This window comes from Gracilinanus agilis, chromosome 5 (genome assembly GCF_016433145.1).
Source record: "Gracilinanus agilis isolate LMUSP501 chromosome 5, AgileGrace, whole genome shotgun sequence".
Classification (NCBI taxonomy): domain Eukaryota; kingdom Metazoa; phylum Chordata; class Mammalia; order Didelphimorphia; family Didelphidae; genus Gracilinanus; species Gracilinanus agilis.
This window is the reverse complement of record NC_058134.1, coordinates 138,543,413-138,551,453: the sequence shown is the minus strand read 5'-3', so window position 1 is coordinate 138,551,453 and position 8,041 is coordinate 138,543,413.

Below are 8,041 nucleotides of genomic sequence, written 5' to 3'. Positions count from 1 at the left end.
TATTTTATTAAATGATCATACTTTCCCCTGAAAGAATATAATCTGTTTTGCTGGGTTGTTGATCTTGGTTATAGACCCAATTCCCTTCTGGCCCTTCAGTGTGGATGCTGCCAGATCCTGCGTAATTCTGACTGGAGCTCCATGGTATCTGAATTGTTTCTGTGTAGAAGTTTATAGTATCTTCTCCTTGGCCTGAGAGTTCTTGAAGTTGTTTCTAACGTTCCTGGGAATTATCATTTGGGGATTTAATGCCAGAGGTGATCTGTAGATTCTTTCAGTCTCTATTTTACCCTCTTCTTCAAGAATATCAGGGCAGTTTTCTTGGAAATTTTCCTGTAGTATCATGTCTAGGCTATTTTTTTTTTGGTCATGACTTTTGAGTAGTACAATAATTTTTAAATTGTCTCTCCTGGATCTATTTTCCAGGTCAGTTGTTTTCTCAATGAGGTATCTCATATTTTCTTCTATTTTTTCATTCTTTTTGTTTCATTGTTCCTTGGTTTCTCATAAAATCATTAGCTTCTAATTGCCCAATTCTAATTTTTAAGGACTAAATTTCTTTCTTGGCCTTTTGATTCTCCTTTTCCTTTTGATCTATTCTTCTTTTCAAGTCATTCTCTTCTTCCAACTTTTTTGCCTCATTTCCCTGCAGATCATTTCTGGCTTTCAATGCATTGTTTTCTTGTTTTGATTCCTATGACTCTGTTTCCAGGTGGCCTGTTTTGCTTTTCAGGCTACTATTTTCCTTTTGTCATTTTTTCTTCTAACTCTCTCATTTGATTTTTAAGTTCCTTTTTTAGCTCCTCCAGAGCCTGTGTCCAATTCCCTGTCTTTCTTGTTTTGATTTTTTTTTGAGGCTTTGCTTAATGTTCCCTGGATATCCTCCTCCATTGGTTCTGTTCTTTGGTTCTTACTCCACTTAAACCTTTCAATTATAACTTTCTTTTTATCTTGTTTATTCATTTTATCTACTTTTTATTTATTAATTTTTCTCCCCCCCCCATGGACTATAAACTTGCCCCTCTTTTGACTTACTGAATCAGTGTTTGAGTCACTATGCCCTAAAGCTGAATCTTCTCTTTTCTCAATACTCTTCCAGTATACTGTATTCAACTGGTTGAGCTAACCTGCTAAGCTAGCCTGCCCTGGGGCAAATTCTTCACTATGGCCAGCAGGGCCAAGGGTGTCTAGCCAGGTGGTTCCCCCAAGTTCCTCTCTGCCAGCCATTGTCAGAGCGCGAGACTCATTTGCTAGATCATAACTGTTCCCTCATAGCTGCAGTCTCTGCCAAGGGCCCAAAAAGAGAGCTCAGTCTTATCACAGGTCTCAGTATGGTAAGTGGGTGAGTGTGTTTAGCCAGCCCATCTCTCCCTTATCCTGTGAAAATATATGCTCTGTGTCCACCTTTCAAGTTGTGTTCAGCAGGAGAGTCCCTTGACTTCTTCTTCTTGTGTTTGGACTTCTGTTTTCTTTGAAGGATGTTTTATAGATTGGTATGGAAATATTGTCAGAGAGGTTTTGGCTTTTAGTGATCTTAAGCCACCATCTTGGCTCCCAGTATTCCTGAAAACTCTAGAAGATGAATTCACTCTCATATTAGAGGAAAGATTTTGCTTTTGGATATATGCATCTATTCTGGAACAGTGACTTAGACTCTTTGCAAGATGATTATTAGCACACTGCTATTTAAAGTAGAATAAAATGAAGGAAACTTTTCTATTTAAATACATAGGATCATAAATTTAAAGCTAATAGGAATTGTACTATTTAAACCCCTCATTTTCCAAATGAAAAAAGTGATCCCAGAGAAGTTGCACTTGGTCACACAGGTGGTAAGTAGCAAAGTTGGGGATTTGAATACAAGTCCTTAAACTCTTTTCATTATAGCACCTTGTTTCCACCCATCTTCCATCATATTCTCTTCTATCAAATTAAATTCTCCAGTTAATTATGAAACTGTACATTTGGGAACTTAGAAAGCAACTGTATTCTATACTTTTCTGAATTCTTTTGAAAATAACTTTGGGATAAACATGATCATATGATGTTACTATCACCAGATAAAATAACAAACCAAAAGCAAAACTACCTGAGTCATGCCCTTTGGATTCTTTAAGGAAAAAATTACATCAAATTAAATTAGAGCCAATAGCAAAAAAGAAAACAAGAATCCTAGGGGTCTTGTTGGATGAGTACTTTAAATAATTACAACCCTCTAAAACTTAATTTTAACTTAATTTTAATACACCTTCTTTTCAGCTGCACATGGTACATTCACAAAGATTGACCATGTAATAGGGCATAGAAACATTGCAAACAAATGCAAAAGATCAGAAATAATAAATGTAACCTTCTCAGATCATAATGGAATAAAAATAATAATTAGTAAAGGCATCTGGACAGGCAAATCAAAAACTAATTGGAAATTAAATAATATGATTCTCCAAAACCAATTAGTCAAAGAAGAAATCATAGAAACAATCAACAATTTCATTGAAGAGAATGACAATGATGAGACATCCTACCAAACTCTGTGGGATGCAGCTAAGGCAGTACTCAGGGGGAAATTTATATCCTTGAGTGCATATATTAACAAATTAGGGAGGGCAGAAATTAATGAATTGAGTATGCAACTGAAAAAATTAGAAAGCAAGCAAAGTAAAAATCCTCAGATGGAAACTAAATTAGAAATACTAAAAATCAAGGGAGAAATTAATAAAATCAAAAGAACTATTGAATTAATAAATAACACTAGAAGCTGGTATTTTGAAAAAACAGATAAAATAGACAAAGTACTGGTCAATCTAATAAAAAAAGGAAAGAAGAAAATTAAATTGACAGTATCAAAGATGAAAAGGGAGACCTCACCTCTAATGAAAGGGAAATTAAGGCAATCATTAAAAACTATTTTGCCCAATTATATGGCAACAAATATAACAATCTAGGTAATATGGATGAATATTTACAAAAATACAAATTGCCAAGATTAACAGCAGAAGAAATAGAATACCTAAACAATCCTATATCAGTAAAAGAAATTGAACAAGCCATCAAAGAACTCCTGAAGAAAAAATCGTCAGGGCCTGATGGATTCACAAGTGAATTCTATCAAACATTCAAAGAGCAGCTAATCCCAATACTATACAAATTATATGATATAATAAGCAAAGAAGGAGTCCTACTAAATTCCTTTTATGACACAAAAAAGGTACTGATTCCCAAAGCCAGGTAGATCAAAAACAGAGAAAGAAAACTACAAACCAATTTCCCTATTGAACATAGATACAAAAATTTTAAATAGAATACTAGCAAAGAGACTCCAGCAAGTGATCAAGAGGGTTATCCATCATGATCAGGTGGGATTTATACCAGGAATGCAAGGATGGTTCAACATTAGGAAAACCATCCATATAATTAACCATATCGACAATCTAACAAACAAAAATCACATGATTATCTCAATAGATGCTGAAAAGGCCTTTGACAAAATACAGCTCCCGTTCCTATTGAAAACACCGGAAAGTATAGGAATAGAAGGACCTTTCCTAAAAATAATAAACAGTATATACCTAAAACCATCAATAAGCATCATATGCAATAGGGATAAATTAGAAGCCTTCCCAATAAGATCAGGAGTGAAACAAGGATACCCATTATCACCTCTATTTTTTAACATTGTACTAGAAACATTAGCAGTAGCAATTAGAGAAGAAAAAGAAATTGAAGGTATTAAAATAGGCAATGAGGAGACTAAGCTATCACTCTTTGCAGATGATATGATAGTCTACTTAAAAAAATCCTAGAGAATCAACTAAGAAGCTTGTAGAAATAATCAACAGCTTTAGCAAAGTTGCAGGATACAAAATAAATTCACATAAATCATCAGCATTTCTATATATTTCTAATACATCACAGCAGCAAGAGGTAGAAAGAGAAACACCATTTAAAATCACCCTAGACAATATAAAATACTTAGGAATATACCTACCCAAAAAAACACAGCAATTATATGAAAACAACTACAAAACACTTTCCAAACAATTAAAACTAGATCTAAACAATTGGGAAAAAATTGCTTGCTCATGGGTAGGACATTATAAAAATAAGCATTCTACCCAAATTAATTTACCTATTTAGTGTCATACCTATCAAACTACCAAAAAACTTTTTTACTGAATTAGAAAAAACTATAACAAAGTTCATCTGGAATAACAAAAGATCAAGAATATCAAGAGAAATAATAAAAAAAATGTGAATGAAGGTGGCTTAGCTGTACCAGATATTAAACTATACTATAAAGCAGTGGCCATCAAAATGGCATGGTACTGGCTAAGAGACAGAAGGGAGGATCAGTGGAATAGACTTGGGGTAAGTGACATCAGCAAGACAGTGTATGATAAACCCAAAGAGCCAACTTTTGGGACAAAAATCCACTATTTGACAAAAACTGCTGGGAAATTTGGAAAACAATATGGGAGAGATTAGGGTTAGATGAATATCTCACACCCTACACCAAGATAAATTCGGAATGGATGAATGGCTTGAATATAAAGAGGGAAACTATAAACAAGTTAAGTGAACACAGAATAGTATACTTGTCAGATCTCTGGGAAAGGAAAGATTTTAAAACCAAGACAGAGTTAGAGAAAATTACAAAGTGTAAAATAAATGATTTTGATTATATTAAACTAAAAAGCTTTTGTACAAACAAAAACAATGCAGCCAAAATCAGAAGGGAAACAACAAATTGGGAAAAAATTTTATAACGAAAAACTCTGACAGGGGTCTAATTACTCAAATTTACAAGTAGTTAAATCAATTGTATAAAAAAATCAAGCCATTCCCCAATTAATTAATTGGCAAGGGACATGAATTGGCAATTTTCTGATAAAGAAATCGAAAGTATCAATAAGTACATGAGAAAGTGTTCTAAATCTCTAATAATCAGAGAAATTCAAATCAAAACAACTCTGAGGTATCACCTCACACCTAGCAGATTGGCTAAAATGAAAGAAGGGGAGAGTAATGAAAATGGTGGAGGGGAGGTGGCAAAATCGGGACATTGATGCATTGCTGGTGGAGTTGTGAAATGATCCGGCCATTCTGGCTGGCAATTTGGAATCATGCCCAAAGGGCTATAAAAGACTGCCTGTCCTTTGATCCAGCCATACCATTGCTGGGTTTGTTCCCCAAACAGATCATAGATAAACAGACTTGTATGAAAATATTTATAGCTGTGCTTTTTGTGGTGGCAAAAAACTGGAAAATGAGGGGATGTTCTTCAATTGGGGAATGGCTGAACAAATTGTGGTATATGCTGGTGATAGAATACTATTGTGCTCAAAGGAATAATAAACTGGAGGAATTCCATGTGAACTGGAAAGACCTCCAGGAATTGATGCAGAGTGAAAGGAGAAGAGCCAGAAGAACATTGTACACAGAGTACTGTGGTACAATAGAATGTAATGGACTTCTGTACTGGCAGTAATGCAGTTACCCCGTACAATTCTGAGGGATTTATGGAAAAGAACGCTAGCCATATTCAGAGGAAGAACTGTGGGAGTAGAAACACAGAAGAGGGGCAACTTCTTGAACATACGAGTTGAGGCGGACATGATTGGGGAGGTAGTCTGGAAACTACGACACCAATGCAACTATCAACAATTTGGAAGTGGGTCTTGATCAATGACACATGTTAAAACCAGTGGAAATGCACAGCAACTATGGGGGGGGGGGGAGGTCCGGGGGTTAAGGGGAAAGTAAGAGCATGAATCATGTAACCATGTTAACTTTTCTAAAAAATATTTAAAAACAAACAAATAAATAAATGAAACTTAATTTTAATATGAGAGAACAAAAATGAACATGTAGAAATGTAGAAGAAACTAAAACTAACATTAATTAGCAGGATAAAAGAAGGATGTAGCATATCAGTAACCATAATGGTAGTTCCAGGTAATCATTTTTAAATCTAAGAGTAAACATCATGGAATAACTAAAATGTTTTCTTTTTTAATTCAATTTTATTTTAAGTTCTGAATTTTCTTCCCTCTTACTGATTTGTTGAGAAGGTAAAAAAAAACATTTTAAATATGCACAGTCATGCTAAACAAATTCCCACATTAGTCATGTCCAAAAAAAAGGGAAATAAGCTTCAATTAATTTCTATTTCAGTGATGTGCAAACTTTAAAGAAGGAGCCAAAGGAAAGGAAATGCTCATCTGTCAGTCAGTTTCTAAGGTAACTCTTTCAAAGTTTCATTGTATTGTATCCTACTCATTGTGTTTGTCAGATTAGGAATAATGTTGTGCATCCATATAGAACATTTCAGGGCTACCCCCTCCCAATCTGGCCTGTGGGGCTGTAGTTTGACCATCACTACTCTACTTCGAAGTATATAGTATGTTTCAACATAAGTCTTTTGGAATCTTGTTTGGTCCTGGTGTTAATCAAAGTATTTTATAGTTGATTATCTTTTGAATGTTGTAATTTTGTAAAAATTTTGTAATTGTTCTCCTGGTTTTGTTCATTTCACTTTTAATCAATTCATACAGGTCTCCCCAGGTTTTTTTCTTTTTTTCCAAAACAATTTCCTTAATCATTTTTTGACAGCACAACAGGATTCCATTGCATTCATGAATCATAACTTATTTAGTCCTTCCCTAATTAATGTACCTCCCCTCAGTACCAATTCTTTGCTACCCCAAAAAGAGTTACTATAAACATTCTTGTAAACATGGATCCTTTTCCTTTGTCTTAGGTCTTGGATCTAGTAGCAGAATCATTGGGTTAAAGAGCCTGTACAGCTTAATGGAAGTAACATTAAAAGATTTCCAATCCAAAGTCTTTTCCCCAAAGATCCTTTTGGCTATTATAAAGCCATAGCACCAGGGAACACACAAATAACTAAAAGAACCCAGTCTATTCATCTCTGTCTTTCAGGAAATAGGAGATACATTCTTATTTCCCTTGTCTCCACTTTAAAAATTTAAACCACAAATTTAGATGAGTATTAGAAGACTCCCAAACCCTTATTCTTCATTATAATGGAATATAGGAAGGTAAGAACCAACCCTATCTTTTTAAATGACAAGTATCAAAAAGATTCCTCCTCCCACTTGCATCACTGTCTGTGTAGAAGCATAGAAGACAGCTCCCATCAATGTAGATAATAAGCTCCATTTTTGTATTGATATATTTCCTGACTAGGTGATGAGGCAATATATATCTCACTATAGAAGAAATTGGGGATTGTAAATAACAGATTCTTTCAGTCATGTTGGTTGGAAAGGTCCTGTTTTCTTTGAAGGCATAATAGAAATAGCTCATCGAACTTGGATACCAATAATCATATATATATACAGACCATAATGCCTTCTATAAAAATATGGGCATTCATACAATTTATGTGTTCCCATTTTTATATGTTGTGGATACAAACCTCCTCCCCAAAACATTGTTTTGGAGATTTGTATGGAGGCACTTTTTTTCAAACATGAAAAAAATTACCCATAAGAACAGGCACTCTAAGGCATGAAATTCAAGCAGGGGGAAAATGAAGCTCCTAAGAAAAAATCATGGCCGCTAGTAGGTCTCAAAAGCCCTCAAGGCATCCCCAAATTTTTCCCACAACTAAAACTTTCTCCTCTAACCAACTCTGACTACACTTTCTAAAGTCAAGATAATTTCATATCATAGCTTTTTGCTATCTCTTATTCCCATTGGATTCTGCTTTTGAATGAAAAGGACTTAGAATAATATATACATCCTGAAGTAGGGCTGGCTTTAGCAAAGTAACAAAATAACCATTCTATTTTGAGCCGAAATGTTTGGCTATTTGTGCTCTACTCCTTCAGAAAATACTTTGCTTACAAAGAGTCTTCAAAACGAAGTAATTTGAGTGGTGTGCCCTTTAGAGCAGCATTCTACAAATTCCCTCTTTTCCAAATAAAGTCATAGGCATTTTTTCCAGCACCACAGTGCTTTACTATAAAAGCTTATTTTCAGTCACTTGGTTATATGGAAGCCTGCTAATAGCATA